This window comes from Lissotriton helveticus, chromosome 5_1 (genome assembly GCF_964261635.1).
Source record: "Lissotriton helveticus chromosome 5_1, aLisHel1.1, whole genome shotgun sequence".
Classification (NCBI taxonomy): Eukaryota; Metazoa; Chordata; class Amphibia; order Caudata; family Salamandridae; genus Lissotriton; species Lissotriton helveticus.
Genome location: NC_136065.1, coordinates 667,762,993 through 667,782,702, shown reverse-complemented (window position 1 = coordinate 667,782,702; position 19,710 = coordinate 667,762,993).

Here is a 19,710-nt window from a genome sequence, read left to right as displayed (position 1 = left end):
AGGTCCTCTCCACATATTTTCAATGGGACTCTGCACTAACATTGTAGGTGTGTAGGGTCCCCTAGTTTTGGCCCTGAAGAATTTCTGAGACCGTTTGGCTAAATACTATAGTAAGAAACATATTGGCATGATAGATTTAACAATTCAATGACACATATAGATCATAATCACCACATGTGTACCCTGATAATACCTGTTGGTGTTTTTAAACAAGTCTAGGATACCACCTGAATAAAGGATACGTTGTGGATTAGTTTTTAACTTAGAAACTGGACCCAAGTATTTTTCCGGATATAAAATAAGTAATTTTTAAGAACTCCCTCAGGTCAGCCCCCTTCTGAGGTTGAGTCTGCCCTGGTAGCACCACCTTACCAGGGTGGGACGAGGTGGCAAATGATGAAGCATGTCACATGAGATCAGTGAGCCTACCTCGTCGAATTCTTGGAATTGCCCTTTCTTCTGGAGTTATAGTAGCATCAGGTAGCAAGAAAAACATTGGTGCATATGTTCTTGAAACAACAGGTTTCAAGCAAGAACAGGGTGTCACACCAACTTTTGTGTTGTGATGCCAAAACTTCAACCAGGAAGTGTTAGCAGCCATCTTGGACCGAGAATACTCTGACCCTCTAGTCGAGCCCTAGTCCTGGGATCCCCCAGGGACCCTGCCTGGGCAAAAAAAAGCATTTTTCAAAAACATTTTTGCAGTGGAATGTCACGAATCTACGGCAAAAAAAATTGTGCGGTCTCCTGCGCTTGTTCTCAAAGAAAGCCCCCTGGTGGGCCAAGTCCTGGGGACATACTAATATATAAAAAAAAAGAGGAAAGCACACGGGCCTCCCCGTAGAGCTCTTAAGATCCCCGGGGATCACCACCTCCTCAGGGCTTAGTAAGAATTGTGGAGGGGGGCCATGCGGACCCCCTTCCAAGAGGGCTCAAAATAACCCTGTGGACTACCACCTCCCAGGGGCTTTATTTAATTGATGGAGGTGAGGTGCCGGGTTTTTAGGAACCCGGTGGTGCCAGGGAATAACACCCGAAGACCTCTGAGTTCCCCCTTGTTTCGGACCACAGAAACACGGAGTCTTCTAGTCGCAGTCAGAGATCAAGTTTTATTGATAGCTACCAAGTAACAGGTGTCCTAGAAGCACGACAAGCACGGGTCATGTGTTCTCAGGAGACTGTTCGTTTTTACAGAACCAGCCTTCTCCTTATATACAGAAATAATAGCTGCAAGCAACAATTCTTGAGTTTATGATACGGCTGTAAACATATTTCTATAATAATACAAAGAGCGAAGTCATGTAAGCAAGCCCACATTATAGATGTCCAGTTCGTGATAGATTACCCAGCCAGACCCGGAACTCCCATCAGATATCGATGAAACATCAATAAAGGAAGGTACCACCCAGTCATAAAACTGGCCATAAACAAGGAGTATGGACAGGTGCATGTTTGTAGAAAGCATGGTCTGTATGTAGTGAATGGTTTGAGGAATGTTAAGTATTGATGCTATCGTATTTGGCCACTGGGCGAGGGGCTGCCCAAACAGGTTTGGCTAAAGGCAATGGAGTCAGTTGGGACAGGTCAGGGGGAAGTCAGGGAAGGTGGACGTGTCCTTTTAGATCAAGCTCGACCTTTAATTGACTTATCATGAGGGCAAGACGTATGATGGATGTCGTTCACAAAATGGAGTCTAAGGGGTCGGGACGGAAACTACGATTTAGGGGCGTTGGCGACCCTCGATTATGACGCAAATGTATAGGAATGATGTCCTAATCATTATCGGTTCGTGGACACCAAATTCGTCATGGTACGTTGATATTTTGTGACACGGGTATTGGACCTCGATATCGGGATAACAACAGGGTCCAGATTTTCAGAACCACAGACCCTCCTTTTGCCCTTATGTAAGGCAATAATTCATGTTAATCTGAGTCCAAATCTGTATGAAGGAATTCGTGGAGATGCTGCTGTAACATCATTCTGTTGCTCAGTTCGTCCCTTGACACAGGCTTCCATACACATGAAGTAGCACAGAGGCCACAGAGTGCAGGAGCGCACTGTACACACAGCAGAACATAAACAGAAGTGCTAAGATCATCCCAATGAAGATCAGTGTTTTCCATCCCCAGGCAGTGATCAGTCCCCAGAACCACCCTAGCAAGGACCAATCTCCTTTTTCCACGTGACGGGAACCAGATATTTCGTGTAGTTTAGAGATGGCTTGGTACACTGTCGGTGCGTTATCAGGGATGAAAATGCAACAACTAGATTGGATCACTCTACACACACCACCACGATCGGCGAGTATGATATCTAGGGCAACTCGGTTCTGAAGGGTCATAAGTCGATCCGACTGAAGCTCGGTCGTCAAATTGCCAAGTGCTCCGGCCGTTGTGATCACGGCGGATTCGACTATCCTAGATAACTGGCGAATATTCCTGCTGTTCACCATAGGCCCCCAAAATGGCAGAAAACCCTTTGCGAAGTCAGCGAATTCCTGACCCGCGGTGTCGTCGTTACTCACGACACCTCTAGCTGTCCTTGTCCGATGGTAATCTGCTCGGGCCGTGTAGGTGGGAGGCAGCAGAAATGAGATGAAACACGTGCCTGAGAAGTCAGGGGGCAACCATGTATATGCTTGGTCGTGGCAGACGAAATACGTGCCTTTGGCTGCTAAGAGTATAGGGGAAGTTCGAGAAGCGAACACATATGTTTCCGTGCATATGCTCTTTCCTAATTGTGCTTTGGGATCCCTACCAATACCTTGTAAACATAGGTGACCTCGGTGGGGTACTATCCAAACTGGGCGGGATCTCTTTGCTGTCTGGCTCTTACTCAGGTAAACCCCATATTTAGTTACGTTCCAACGAGTGTATGGAGTGAGTTCATCTTTGGGGTTCGTTAGATATGTGTCGAACTCTCTACTCATGTTTCTTATCCCTGCCACTAGTGCCTTGTTGTTAGAATCGCTTTCAATGGAACCGGTTGGGTATGGTTCTAGGGCGAACAGGAACATGGTCTGGAAAGCCCACAGAGAACCATAATAACTGAATGGCAGGATGAAGTATGGGATACCCTTATCGGTCGTGTGCGGCATGAGTCCGCATATCCAACAGTTTGATGTGTTCATTATGGACTGGTGTTGGTGTAGGAGTTGAATAAATGAGTTATTTACAAATTCGAGTCTTCTGGCAGACTCGTGTTCAGGTAGATGGTGAAAGGAGTGTGGAGAGAGAGTGGGAGGAGGCATTGGCCGGGTGTCATTTTGGAATAAGGAAACTTGAAATACGAATAGAGCATAACCAGTCAGGAACATTACTGTGCTACACAGCATTAAAACACCTATTATTAAAAATCTTCTTCTGGACAGTGTTGTACACAATTGTCTTTCAAAGTTCGTGAATCTGGCAGGTCTCTCTACCCTTGGAAACTCCATCCTCTACTTGCTGCCCGCGGTGGTAGGTTGGTTCTCCCAGGGAGTGCGCTCTGTTCAGTCCGGGGTAACTCCCTTGGACCAACCAGAACCGTTGACCTAAACGTCCCCAGTTGCACTCCCCAGACTTCAACCGCGACCCTAGCAGCAGAACCGGATGGCGGTTCGAAAATCAAAAATGAGCTAGTTCCCTGGGACGAGAGAGCTGAAAAATCAAAAAATAGTTCTTAGGGGAAAAGAGATCACATTAGTTTGCTCTTTTATTAGTCTCTGGGGTTAGATCTCAAGTTGTACCGTCGTTTCCCAGGTACGGAAGTTTCTTCAAACAATGTCTCAGGTTCGGTAGTGTCCAACTGCATAGACGGTGGCACAAGTCCTTGCAAAATACGATCACTCTCCTTTTCGGCGCCAGTCTCTTTTAAACGTGCATCGCTGAAAGGGATGAAACGAGGTATGGATTCTGTTTCAGAGTCGGCAAGTCCTTTACTGACCCACCGGTCGTATGGAAGGGGCAGAGGGACCCGTTTACAATGGGTTCCGTGCACCCAGTTCTTTTTGCCTTCCACCCGAACAGCGGACCTCGTGGAAAGAAGTACCAGGTATGGTCCGGTCCACCTCGGCTGTCCGTTGTTTGTGCGCTGGAAGTTCCGCACCAGGACCCACATGCCGGGTTCGATGGTATGACCTGGATCGTCAGAGGCTGGCGGAGAGGAACTGTGAACCTGTTGGTGTAAAACACGCAATTTAGCTGTCAATTCGCACAAATAGTCAAGCAGTACGGGGTGTTCTATTTCGCTGAGTTTCTTTGGTCTTGGCACGCCCCAGACGTTGGCTGGGCGGCCAAACACTATCTCGTGAGGGCTAAGTCCTAATCTGGAATGGACAGTCATTCTCGTTGACAAGAGTGCTAGGGGCAAGGCGTCAGGCCATTTAAGACCTGTACTGGCTTGGATCTTGGCTAGCTTGAGTTTCAACGTGCCATTGTAGCACTCTACTAATCCAGCTGATTGGGGGTGATTTGCAGCGTGGAACTTCTGGTGTATGCCTAGACACTCACACACTCTCTTCATCACGCGTCCTATGAATTCACTTCCATTATCACTCCAGACAATTCTAGGCATACCAAATCTAGGGAAGAACTCTTTGACAAGGGCTTTGGCAGTTGTCAAGGCGGTATTGTCCTTAAGGGGGTACGCTTCCACCGACCTGGAAAAGGCACAAACAACAACGAGCACATACTTTAGATTGTTGCACCTCTCCATGTGGATGAAATCGAGCTGCAAAACCTCGAACGGATACGTTGGAGGCGCAAAATGACCAGCTGGAGTTGGGGTTCCCCTACCGGGATTGTACTTTAAACATACCATACAGTTTCTGACCACATTCTCTGCATATTTCGGGATATTGCTATTCTGCCATACTGGGGCCAATAGTTTACATATTCCTTTCGAACTGATGTGCGCAATGCCGTGAGCCATTGTTACTACTGCAAGTACATATGCGTTAGGTAATAGCCATCGCTGGTGTTCTGACAATTCGACCCAACAACCATTCGCATCTAGTCTACCCTTACTTTCTCTCCACTCATTCAACTCTTTCTCAGTTGCCTCGGTTTGTATAGATTTCATGCTTTCAATGGTGTCTTCGCACATTCCCACATCAGCAATCCATCTAGCGGGATCCGCAACATACATCCGACTCATTGTGTTCCTTGCAGTCTCTTTCGCAACCTCGTCTGCAAATGCATTCCCGCGGCCAACATCGTCCGGAATATTTTTGTGTGCACTGCATTTCATAACGGCAACTTGTAGGGGCAAGGTCAGTGACTCAAGGAGTTCATTAACTAGCTGACCATGTTGTATCTTTGCACCATGTGATGTAAGGAAACCACGTTCTCGCCACAATCTCCCAAAACTGTGAGCCACACCAAAGGCGTACTGGCTGTCAGTGTAGACATTCACTCGCTTTCCTTTTGCTAACACACATGCTCTGGTAAGTGCAATAAGTTCTGCCGCTTGTGCAGAATGGTGGGAAATACGCGCGGTCTCTATAATGGTGTGTAATGTTGTTACGGCATATGCTGCAGTCGTGTCACCATTCGGCAGCTTGAAACATGAACCATCAACCCATAAAGTGTCATTGCATTCAAGAAGGGGAGTGTCCTGTAAGTCTACTCTCCCTTTTGTCTCTTCTTCTGTCCTAAAGCAGCAGTCATGTTTATCCATCTCGTCTGTTTCTGTCGGGATGGGTAATAGCGTGGCGGGGTTGAGTGTATCACACCTCTTTATGTGGATGTGACTTGCTAACAGTGTAAGTTCGTAACTCGATAGTCGAGCGCTAGTAAGATGTTGTGTCTTCGTCCTGTTTAGCAAAATGTCTACTGCATGTGGAACCATAACGATCAGAGTATTATTCATGACTAATCCAGCAGACTGTCGAATGCAGACAGCTGCTGCTGCGGTAGCCCTCAGACAACTTGGTAGGGCTTTAGCCACAGGGTCTAGAGTTGCCGAAAAATACGCGCATGGGCGCTGTTTGTCCCCAAAGTGTTGTGTTAAGACTGATAATGCACAACCTTCCTTCTCATGGACGTATAATGTAAAAGGCTTACTGTAGTTGGGGTTTCCCAACACAGGAGCCGAACACAATGCATCACGCAACTCGTGGATACTCGTCTGACAATCTTCAGACCAGGGCATAGGATTGGGCGTGTCTTTACAGAGTAGCGCCAGCAAGGGTTTAGCTAGTAGTGAGAAATTCGGTATCCATTGTCTACAGTACGATGTAATGCCCAGGAAGGCTCGAACCTCTCTCTGTGTCTTTGGGGCACTCAGTTCTGCTATTGCCTGTATTCTTTCTGGCGTCAGTCTCCTTCCCTCCTTCGATAAGATGTGACCTAGGTAGGTTACTTCTTGTCGGCAAAATTGTAGTTTGGAAAGAGAGACTTTGTGCTTCATGTCACATAAGTGACGCAACAATGACAGTGTAGCTTGTTTGCAAATTTCTTCAGTGTCTGCGGCGATCAGCAGATCGTCGACATACTGAATCAGAGTTGACCCATCTGGTAGAACAATGGTGTCTAGTTGTGTTTTCAGGGCCTGACTGAATATGGATGGGCTTTCGCAGTAGCCTTGAGGAGCGTACTTGAAGCGGAAGCTTCGTCCTCCTAAATTGAAACCGAAAAGATCTCTACTCTCCTCGGCAATCGGGATGCTGAAGAAAGCGTTCTTCAAGTCGATCACCGAGAACCAATTTGTTGAAGCTGGAACCATTGTCAATAAAGCAGTAATGTCGGGGACAACTGGAAACTGTGGGATAACTACCTTATTCACTTCTCTGAGGTCGATCACGAACCTGTATACAGGCGGTTGTGAAGGATCAGTACGTTTTAAGACGGGCAAAACTGGACTGTTACAAACATTTCCTGTTGTTTCTTCGATGACGTCTTTATCAATCAGGTCATAAACAATCGTCAATAACGCTCTTTCATATTCACCAGATATCTTATATTGGGGAATACGTGGCAACCTAACGTTGGCTTTCAAAGTTATGACATACAGTGCTATCTCCAAACGACCTACATCATTAGAACCATTAGCCCAAAGTATATCAGGAAGTGATAACAATTCAGTTGGAGTATTTTCCTTTGACAAATACATTTGAGAAATGACCTTCTTGCCTAAAGTCGCATACAACCTTTTTAGTAAATCCAAACCTAACAAGTTTTCACCGCAACCTGTCGTCAAAATGAGGGGTGCTTCTAATTCGCATGGGCCAACAGAAAGGGATATAGGACTAGAGATCGGGTTTCTAACAGGGGCGCCAGAGAAACCTACTGAGACATTCATTTCGCCAGACAAAGGTGCGCCAGGAAGTTTCGAGTGCATAATAGAACTTTTTGTAGCATCAGTATCCAGCAGAAATGGCTCTGACACTCCTGAGGTAATCACCTCGACATGAGGTCCATTCTGATCTACTGGAACTGAAACAACTCCCTCTCTTTGTCCATGGCTGTCCTAGCAATCATTACCCTCATTTTCGTGTTCGGTGTAATAGTCGTCAGCATAGTACTGGGCTGACTTGGACGATGCATTATTCTGTTGGTCAAAGCTGTTCATGGAATTCTGAGGCGGAAAAGAAGTCGTATTCTGAGTGAGATTTCCACGGCCCCTACCTCTAGGGGCATGCTGAACACCTCTTCCCCTTACACCTGAAGAACCATTTAAACGTCGCGCAAGGGCCGGACAATTACCTTTAAAATGATCCTCTTCCTTGCAATACGCACATTGATTCGGGCCATACGTAGGACGCTGATGGGAAAACTCGTTTCCTTGCGCGTTTCTCGAATACTGCTGTTGTTGTTGATAATTAGGCTGACTAGCCGTGCGAGGCGGATAGGCCTGCTGGAGAAGAACCTTAGTTTTCAAATCTTTCGTCTTCTTATCTGCTTTATCTAGCTCGTCTTTACGCCTATTTTCATAGTACTGGGCTGTAGCTAAAATCTGCGCCGACGTAGAGACAGCCCAAGCACTCTCCGAATCTTTCAGTTTGTTACATAGTTCAGGAAGCAAATTATGTACGAACTTGTCTACAAACAATCTTTGGCCACCCTCGGTAGCCATATCTTGACCACTATGATCGGTGAAAGTTTCCTCAAATCTCGTGAAGAAGTCAGACACATTCTCATCTTTCTTTTGCTTACATGCGGATAGCTTGTCCCAGTTTACGCGCACTTCAGGCATTATTGTTTTCATGTACGCTATAATCCTACCGGGAAGTTCAGCTATTAATGGCTCAGGTTTAAAACCACCGACTTGTCTAGCATCTGTAGTCGCAATGTTCGCCCACGAGTCACCTAGTTCCTGATCGTGATCCGTATGACGGATTTTGCTCCATAAAGGATGTGGAACAACGTTCCCAAACAACATGTCTACATCCGCTAAATTCATTATACATGAGCTTGCAGTTTGCGATAACTCCTTATAATACCCAGTCGGGTTTTTACGAGGGTCAGGTAGTGACTGCTTGAGTGCCAACACTTCCGATCTTTTCCAGGGGACATGTACCCATACACGCTGGAAATGGAGCAGAATTGGCGGTACTGCATTCGCATCACCTTCCCTCCAAACCGGAGGAACCTCTCACATGGGGTACTGTCTCGCTCTCTTCCTACTAGACGTACCACATTCAGATGATGACCCAGAATTACCACCCGTACTTCGATATGATAATAATATCCCAACTGCTTTTTCGACATCGGGACCTATGATCATGCCTTCCCCAAATTTAAATGGTACATTGCACAACTCTCGAGCGTTGCTCTCTTGACCATTATCTTCCAAAGCCTCACACAGAAAAACACACATCTGTTCAAAAACATATCTTTGCGTCGGTTCATCCCATTGACGGAAGACGTTCACGACAGACTCTACATCATATCTCGCTGTATCCGTAGCCCAATTCCGTGCTAACTTATTCAGTGATTCCCTCTCTTGATAATCAGGCATTTGGCTTCGTAATTGTCTTGGTCCCGTATTAGGGGTCGTTTTAGGCGACCGAAAAAGTGGTGAAGGAATGTTAGTAGCAATGCTGGCCATTTTATGCCAGACGAAAGGTGAAAGCGGAGGAATAACTGGTGGCAGAACAGAGTCACGCAAAGTAGGAACAGAAGCATTCGTAGAGCGAGTATCAGAAGAAATAGAAGGTGTGCTAGGCGAAGTTGTAGGAGGAACAGTAGGAGAAATAGATGTAATCGGTGAGCCTTGAGGAGGCTGCACCAGAGAAATAGAAGCCAGTTGAAGAGCAGCTGGTGAGTGCTGTAAAGGAGCCGGCATAACAGCTACCAGAGGTGCAACTAAAGGTTGCGGAGGTGCTGTGGCATTTTGTGCATAGGGCGGTGGCGAACTTAGCAGATGTGCCATTAATGGATCTTTTTCACGCTCTTTTATTGTTTCTTGCTGAGGAGGTTGTAAAACAGGATAGCATTTATCTATTGCCATTTTACGTTGCCTGTGCAACTGCTCACTTATTTGTTCTTCTTCATTGTCTTTAAATTTTATCGCGGCTTGCATTACTGAAATACCTCTTTCTCTCTTATTTTTCTTTTCTAATTTAATTTCCTTTTGTTTGGCCTCTTTACGCCATAAGCGGAAAGAGTCAAACATCGCCGGCCGGGCTTTCTTCTTGAACAATTTGACCTCTAGATTATCTAAAATTTCTGAGTCGAAACTACCATATTGGGGCCATTTTAGAACACCATCCTTACGGGTGTATTTTATCCACACTTCATTATATGCGATAGGACCTACGCCATGCTTCACATAGAGCTCATACGTTGGAGTTCCAATCGGAGGAACCGGACAGGAATCCTCTAATCGGGAGTCCTTACTATAACCAAGACAAAACAAGTTTCCAAGTCTGCTAAAACCAGGCATCTTCGCTCACTAGTCTAGCTTCAAACTTCAAAAGATTATCTATTACGATATTTCTCGTGAAAACACGAGTCCTTCGGCTTTGGGGCTTGCAAGTACCAAATCAAGTCGTATCTCAAAGATACCAAAAACTAAGGACAAACTAAGGACTGGGAGACGCTCCACTTATACTTAACTGAAGTATTTGAAGATCTGTGACGTCGCTAGAAGACTCGTCTATCGTTTCGCTCTACCAAGGATCACTGGGTCCAAAGCAAGGCGATAGTCAGGGCAGCAGTCCTTCGTAGCCGTCTGGACGCGGGGAACCTCGCAGCAAAGACCTTCGGAACCACGTCGACATACAGGGGTCGCTGAAGTGGCTGGCCGTCCTCCGGAATTTTCACACGAAGCTCCTCACGAACATCTGGCTTGGACCGTCGCCGCTTGATACCGCCCCGAGTTGGGCGCCAACTGAGGTGCCGGGTTTTTAGGAACCCGGTGGTGCCAGGGAATAACACCCGAAGACCTCTGAGTTCCCCCTTGTTTCGGACCACAGAAACACGGAGTCTTCTGGTCGCAGTCAGAGATCAAGTTTTATTGATAGCTACCAAGTAACAGGTGTCCTAGAAGCACGACAAGCACGGGTCATGTGTTCTCAGGAGACTGTTCGTTTTTACAGAACCAGCCTTCTCCTTATATACAGAAATAATAGCTGCAAGCAAGAATTCTTGAGTTTATGATACGGCTGTAAACATATTTCTATAATAATACAAAGAGCGAAGTCATGTAAGCAAGCCCACATTATAGATGTCCAGTTCGTGATAGATTACCCAGCCAGACCCAGAACTCCCATCAGATATCGATGAAACATCAATAAAGGAAGGTACCACCCAGTTATAAAACTGGCCATAAACAAGGAGTATGGACAGGTGCATGTTTGTAGAAAGCATGGTCTGTATGTAGTGAATGGTTTGAGGAATGTTATGTATTGATGCTATCGTATTTGGCCACTGGGCGAGGGGCTGCCCAAACAGGTTTGGCTAAAGGCAATGGAGTCAGTTGGGACAGGTCAGGGGGAAGTCAGGGAAGGTGGACGTGTCCTTTTAGATCAAGCTCGAACTTTAATTGACTTATCATGAGGGCAAGACGTAAGATGGATGTCGTTCACAAAATGGAGTCTAAGGGGTCGGAACGGAAACTACGAGTTAGGGGCGTTGGCGACCCTCGATTATGACGCAAATGTATAGGAATGATGTCCTAATCATTATCAGTTCGTGGACACCAAATTCGTCATGGTACGTTGATATTTTGTGACACGGGTATTGGACCTCGATATCGGGATAACAACAGGGTCCAGATTTTCAGAACCACAGAGGGGGACGCACCAATCCCCTACCTGGGGCTGTTTTTGCTGCCCCTGCACTAATGTTATTTTAGCCCCGGGGAGGTGGTGGTCCCCGGGGCTAAAATAACATTGGTGCAGGGGCCCAGCGAACCTCCTGGTCCCCGGGGGCCACCACCTCCGGGAACAAATAAGTTAAAAAACTGGGAGGGGGCCACACAGCCCCCCTCCTGGACCATATACAGCACGGAGGACCACCACCTCCCCCGGGCGAGCCTGCCACCTCCCTGGGGCTGGGCTGGGCAGAACAAAGGAAGGGGCCGCATGGCCCTTCGGAGCCATATATGCCCCTAGGGACTGCCACCCCCAAAACTGGCTCCTGCTATCTCTGAAGTGCCCACCTTCAGGCAAAAGCTGTTTGCTTTTGCTTGGCTGGAGCTATGACAGCTCCCGCCAAGCAAAAGCAAACACTCCACTTCCAGTAAGCGTGAGCTGTCAAACCGCTCTTGCTGGCATTTTTATCTCTTTTGGGCAGGGAAAGTGATGAAATTATTGCTCTTGCATGCAGGGAGCTGCATTTCCAGCAGCTCCCTTTGTGCAACAGCTGCCAGGATCCAATGGAGGCGGGGAGCCGGCTGGGACCTTGGGGGACTTGCGGCTCCCCCGCGGTCCCCAACATGCACACTGGGTACCCTGGGTAGGGCCTGGGCACCTAGGAAAACTCAGACAGATGTGGCCAAAATCAGCCCAGGGTGGGGGTCCCCCTCCCCCATTGAATTATGAATGGGCTGCAGGGGATTGGGTCACCAGGGCTGAACCGCTTGGATGAAGATTGTGGTTTTTCAATGACCAAGGTAGACGGTCCAGCTGTTTTGGACTTCACTAACTGGTGCGCTGGTGTACGGCTCATTGTAGTATCTTTATCAGACACTAGACTCTCATCAGAGGAAGTAGTAGTGGTAGTTGTTTTGTGCTGGACAAACCTTCTTTTTGAGTAAATCTCAGCCCAAGTGTAGACTTTGTTGAGCTTGTAATCTATGGTGTCTCTCTTATATTTACGTAGCTTACCCTCCTGCAATTCTCTTTCATATTTGTCTAATTTCTGGTTGAGGACTTCTAATTGCAATTTCCAAGCGTTTGACTCTAGTCGAATTTCAAATTCACTCTTTAGTGAATATATTTCCTCCTCTAGATCACTATTGTTTTTGACAGTTCTTCAATATTAAGCAAAATCAAATCCAAAGAACATTTATTCAAAATAGAATACCACTTATCCATTAAGACAGAATTTAAATGAAAACGAAATAAAAGTGGTTTAATCGCTAAGCGAAGACCCTTTGGGATACGTTTGGCCCATGATACTGTACAAGGGTGGAGGTGTGTAGTCTTTGATTAAGCTGTCGCCTTGTTAGGAATTCAAGCTGACGCAGTTGCTGCGTGATAGACCCTCCATGGGTGTCTGAAGTTTTAACCTCCTATATAAGAGCATAAATGTCATTAGCCTCATCAGATGTATATGCTTTGGTATTAGCCCTATTTTCAGTTATGTTAGTTATTGAATCGAACGACAGCTTATACAATGGGTGCTGCTTCCCCTAGACAGAATAATTCTGTCTGTTTGCAAGAATCTGTTTTTTATTTCAAATTGATGTACACTGCAAACATTGTTTATGATGCAATGACTTTATACTGTAAAATTTCAGTTGATCATTTGATGTCAATGCTTATTATACTTGTCATGTCGAATTTGAAATTACATTTTCATTGATGAATACAATTGATGAAAACAATTGATATATAATGCTTGACTGATTTGTTTTGAAGTGCTATTGAGTATTGATGATTGTTTTACAACCACTTAAGGTTCCTAGGGACATCAGTGCACAGTGCCCAGTGTGTTGCTACCGTGCTCGGCAGCATTTCTTTTTTCTGTTTAATTCACACATGTAAGACAGCAAGTGTCACGCCGGAGCACCATTGTACCTTAGATTACTAAAAGTAGGATTATTTGGTAATTGATCTAAAGAGGTGTGCTCTCTCCACCCCCAATTTTGACATATATATGGCCAGATGTGTTGCCATAGCCCTCTACGGCGCAGGTGTTTGGGGCCATAATCATGCATAGGTACTCCAGCTTGAAGAAAACTCTTTTTTAAAACACCTTCTGTGCTTACCCTCATCAGCATCCGCCAAAATTATACACTGTAAAGTAGACATTAATTATTTATCAGATCTTATGGGCTTGCGCCCATTACTTTTATGGAGATCCATTTGGGCTAAAGAGGAGACCAAATTGACTCAATCTAATATTAGTGAACGTCTGTCCCTGGATAAAAGGCATAGGATCCCCTTGTTGAAGAATATCTAAATGAGTGCAAAAACGGATGAGTGCAGCAAAAGTGACTGTAAACATTATTTCACATTATCATGCTTATTAAATTATTTCATCTTACCTTTTTTTTATTAAAGAAGATACAAAACTCAATGGAACTATTTTACAGTAGTTTTGTTGTAAACTGAATTTAAAATATTTTCAAACTTCACCATTACCTTCTGTAAAATAGAACAAGAAAACCTCTAATCGAATATAATATTATAGTTTTAAGAACGCAACATCATTTTAGAATTACATAACATTTTCAGTTTCCCTTTTTTGCTATTCTCATATTATACTGAATTTCACCATACACAGTGATTTCAATGTAGATCATCATACAACAGTGGGGAAAAAAACTGAATCAATGAGATTGTAAAAAAATCAAAAAGTCTGCGTTGAGCATTATTTAGAACAAGTGTAACTATTTGTTTACCTATCTACAGTTTTTAACTTACATTCTTCAACTACATTAAGCCTTTTATTTCTCTCAAGTATGTTTTGTAAAATATACACTCTCATTTACATCGCAGTTAATATAAAGATCAAATATAATACTACTTCTTACAAACACAATTTTGCAAATGCAATGTGAATTAGCACAAACAATAATCCAAACACTAATTGTTCACATCTTCCCAATAGGCCGAAGAGTGTTTCCAAATTCATTTGCATTGAAAATACCCAAGATAAACTCGTCCGTGTTCACAGTTTCCCAATAGGCCGAATGATGTTTTCAAAACTTTGGCATAAAAAATATGAGATATGAATTTGGTAATTCGAAAGGCAACCTACATTTGAATTTCAAATGAGCACCATTGCAGTGTGTCCATCCTTTATTGCACTTTAAATACAGTATAGTGTCCAGATGTTGTAGTTGGTCCATCATGGAAAATAATAGTTACTGCTTTAAAAGTTCTCCCTGAAATTGATACTTGACTTGCCACAAAAGTTTTTATTTTCGTGTCCAATTTTGTTCCATTTGCTCTACAACGTTGTAGCATTAAAATTACATATTTCCATGTCTTTCTATATATAATGTTGATAACATTTCTGATTTGCAATGAGAACATTTCATATCTCAATTAGCTGTTTTTACTAATTTGTTAAAAGACATTGATTTGCAATCTGGTATCGTCAAGTATATGAATCATTCAGTGTCAATTTCAGTAGTAGAAGGAAATGAACACTCTTCACATTTATGATCCCATCTGTAACTTAGTCCCAAAAAATTTTCAATTTCTATTCCTTCATCATCCATTACTCCAAGCATGAACATAAGAAATTATTGTGCATCTTGTTGTATATTTAATGTAAATTTCAATGAAGCAGTACATATATCCAAAAGATGCCGAATGCCAGAAGCAGTATGGATTTTAGTTCTATCAGTTACTGACTTCTGATAATGCAGTAAAGAACAGAATTTTTTTCTCGATTTGCCATAATTTCATGATGAAGATCTTCTAGATAAAAGACATCATTTACAATTACATTAGCGTAGCAGTTGATACCTGAACTACTTTCTAACTGGTACCCTACGAAATCAACAGTGTCCATTTTCATTTTCTTTGCAGTTTCATCATTCTCTTGAATTGTTTTCTTTTTTTGAATCTCAGAAAATATTTGACATATTTTCTTTTTGCAAAACAACAGTTGATGGACAGACTGCAGAACAATGTCATACATTCACCCCAGTACAGAGATCTGGGCCTAAATCCATCATTTTTTTGCACTCCACACCACCCCAGTTCAGACATGGCCATATGCAAATCAGCCTTGACCCTGTGCCTCATGGGAACAGTCCAGCCCGAACTGCCAAGCCATGTCTTTCCTGGACCGGAATCAAGCATCCTAGGACCAGTTTCTGGCTATCAGCCGTCTTCAGCCAGGATAGCTTGACTCCAGTGGTGTGGGGAGCATGGGACTCACATCTGAGCATACCCGTCCCACTTGGGGTGACAAATGCAAAACATCAGTTGATGGACAGAATACAGAACAATGTCATACATTCACACCAGTACAGAGATCTGGGCCTAAATCCATTTTTTTGCACTCCACACCACATCAGGCCCAGATCTCTGTACTGGGGTCAATGTATGACATTGTTCTGCATTCTGTCCATCAACTGTTGTTTTTGCATTTGTCACCCGAGTGGGGTGGGTATGCTCAGACGTGAGTCCCATGCTCTCCACACCACTGGAGTCAAGCTATCCTGGCTGAAGATGGCTGATAGCCAGAAACCGGTCCTAGGATGCTTGATTCCGGTCCAGGAAAGACATGGCTTGGCAGTTCGGGCTGGACTGTTCCCATGAGGCACAGGGTCAAGGCTGACTTGCATATGGCCATGTCTGAACTGGGGTGGTGTGGAGTGCAAAGAAACAATGGATTTAGGCCCAGATCTCTGTACTGGGGTCAATGCCAGGGAACTGGGGTCTGGGGTCAATTGCAGAACAATGTATGACATTGTTCTGCATTCTGTCCATCAACTGTTGTTTTTGCATATGTTTTTTTTGGACACACTACATGTTTCTTATACACGCGATAATCACCTAAATTAGGAGCATAAACTCTTTTTAACTGATTGTACTCTTTTACACAATATACATCAGTACTAATCTTTTTCTCATCAAAATCAATCAAATACAAACCAGATAATGTTCTTACCGAAGATAATGCAACCTATGCCATAGCCTCTTTAAACTCTGTACTTCCAATATTTACCAAACACTTAACCCTTGTTATTTATGAATGGTTTCTGCATATGCTAAAGAAAGAGGAAACAAGTGTTTTACAAGCAAAAAACGAACCGCACAACTTCCAATCTGTTTTACCTCTTCAATCTGATCAAATTTAATATTCAAAAATTCAATTCCATCTCTGTCCTGAAAATTTACAAAATCAACAACATTTTCCCATTGCTCCATTTACTAAACCTTCTTCTACATTTAAATTATGCCGTAAAATTACACGACAGTTTACAAATACATATAAAGTCTTTTCTAAACCTGCACTCTTGGACACCGATTTTTCCAAAGAATCCAATTTTGACTGTAATTTGTTTGACAGAAGAATAGTAACTTTTTGTGTTCCATTTTATCAATAGCTTCCATTTTCACTATTGGTTATTTTTCCAATTTCAAGTTCTTGACTGAATGTGGAACACTCTTGCAGTGTTGGCATTAGACAAACTATAGACTTCTTTTCTCCAATTTTCTTGTGTATTATTTCAGTTGCTATGTTTTCGTTTGCAAACAAATTCATTAAAATCGACTTTGTAAAGCTTCTTTGCCATGTTTTGTCAAAACACCAATTCTTATATCTTGAAGATTTTTTCCATAATGTTCATCACTTGCTTGTCGCATATTCTTAATAAGTTCTTCGTATTCAAAATGAGACCAAATGATGACATTTCCAATACTTCCCAAAGATTTCCTAGTGTCTTCGTGGACAAGTGTTTCAAAAACAGATTGCCCTTTTAACAGGAGTAAGCTATAGTAGGTCGCAAAATACAATTACATGTTTTCCTCCAAATAGAACATCATAATCTGTTTTTAAAATCTGTTGCATTCTTAAATGTATACAGGCAAGCATTCAGCTTGAGATCATGCTCACCTCATCAATGATAAGAAGTTTAATTTTCTTCAGAAGTCTTGACACTTCATAACAAGCTTCTCCAGATAGCGTGGGATATTCCAATGTATTTTCATGTTCAACTGGTATGGCATGAGTAGTCAAAGTAAAGTAATCCCTTTAATGTTGTGTGCTGCTAATCCAGATGGAGCTGTTAAAACATAAGATAAATGTGATTCAGTAGTTTTGTGTAGATAACTGGTCAAAACTTTAATTAAGAAACTTTTTCCTGTTCCAGCTTGACCACTGATGCACACTCGAATATGTTTAAATGATGTGCATTGGCCTTCTTTTTTTCATGTAGCAGTGTCATTTGCTCATATAATTCATTTTGTTCAAAATTTAGTTGTTCTTCCAACTTTCTCAAATCAATAATATCCTGTTGTGCTTGTTGCATTGTCGTTTCTACTTCATTCATGGCTATTGCTGCTTCATTTTCAATAATTGGTTGTCCTAGTGGATCTTGACTAAGTGGAGCAGAACACTGACTATATTGAGAACTGTCTCTAGCTATTTCAGCTGCAATTTTAGTTTCTTGTTCAATCTCTTCATTTAACATTTACAGATAAGTAGGGAAAATTGTGTATTGAATGTTACCGTTACATGCATTAAAAGTGTCTTCTTAACAGTCAAAATTTCCAAGTAATTCCATTTCATTATGCCAAGGCTTGAAGAGTTGCAGAAGTGCTAAATAGACAAAATCCCTTTTATCTGGAGTTTCCCAACTGAGATTCCTGTGGTTAATAATATTTCCTTTGGCATGTTTTACCAGACATCCATCACATCCAATTACTGCATATTTTTCTTCATTTATATTTTCTGTAACATTTCTCTTAAAGCTGTAATGTTGCAGTACTTCATAGAGACATATGTTTTCCAGATGTGTACTCCTTTTGGGATAGTACGTATTAAACAATATCTGTACTTTCTGGTTCATTTAATGCTAAGTATTCAATTTCTTGTAGTGATTTCAATACTCAATTTTGTGTTTGCAGCAAGACCTAGAGACTTATCCAAATGATTCCTCTTGACTTTGAATATAAAATTGCAGAGGTCAACCGATCCGATCATTCATATGATCCAATCTCTCGATGGGAAAGCATCGTCAAACTAAAGCTGTACAATTTGTTACTAAGACTCTTCTCTTATGAAATTTCTTCCCACATTTCTTTCAACTCTGTCTTTTTAGATTTCTTTATATATGACGTAATGTAGCGAGCAACAGCAATCGAATTATCTGCAACATACTGGATATTCATGTTTGCCTTCCACATTGTCAAAATCATTGCATTGTAGTCATTATTATACTTTGAATCTTCAGTTCTTTATATGTTGTAAGTATTCTTCAGAGATTTTAGAGTTATAGTATGCCTTACTGCTGACACAAAACTATTGACTCTTCCTTTTGAAATTACTGGACGTGGGAATCCAAAATGACATTTTGTATGAAATGTTCTCTTTGACGTGTATTTTCCACATCTATGACTTTGAAACCGTAAAACATGTTGTCTTAAGCTGTTTTCTCCTCCTTTTTTTGGAATAGCACAGGTAATATTGTCTTCAATGAAAGACAAAACAGTTTTGTCGGAATTGGTTCCAAATGTATGTGCATTCTTGATCCATAATTACATGTGTATATGAGGAGTACCTCTGGCTTGGTACTCCTTTCTCCCCCAAAAAATCAATAACTTGTCCTAGAGGTGGATTATTTTTATTGCAGATAAAAGACATCAAAGCTTGAAATTTATGATTAAAATAATTGCACACATTTACAGAATCCAAGGAACTTAGTTCTCCAGCTGTCTTCAATTCAATGTCTTTTACATTTGAATTTGCGTGTCGTAGAAATTCAAGTATATCGTCCCATGCGTATTCAACACATCTAAGCGTAACAAATCATGTAGGGATTCCTAAGTTTCTTAACGTACATTTAAGTTCTCTGTGACAATGATACCAATACTCATTAGTACCAGGTTAACACATCATCAAATTAATTAACTGAAATTCTACATTATTGTCTCTTTGTTGAACTTTGTTCAAAAATGCTTTTGCAGAAAAATGTGTATGAGGAGCTCCTGTTTTTAATATGTGGTTCACTGCATACGAAAGCCCAGACAAGTCACTTTCAAATAGAAGATGAAATAAATATGGAATACACTGTCAAAATCTTGGATCTTTTGAGTACAATCCTGTCGTACGATATTCTGAAGCTGAAATCTGTACTCGACGTTCATCATATTGTCCATTTTTTACAGTGTGGAAGAGCTGTGGAAAACAACGACCTTCTAAACTTTTTTCCCATACACTCATGAAAGTTCCCTCCGCTTTCTTCATTTGAAATAATTCAATAGTGGTTCCTATCACTTATTTTGAATGTGCAGGATGTATACTGTAATGTTCATACATTTCTTCACTCCTGGAATTGTCCACTTTCTCTATTTGGCCAGTTGAAATTTCTCTTTTATCTTTTAAAAGATATTTCTTATTCTTCCACATTTACAGTTTTATAATAAATATT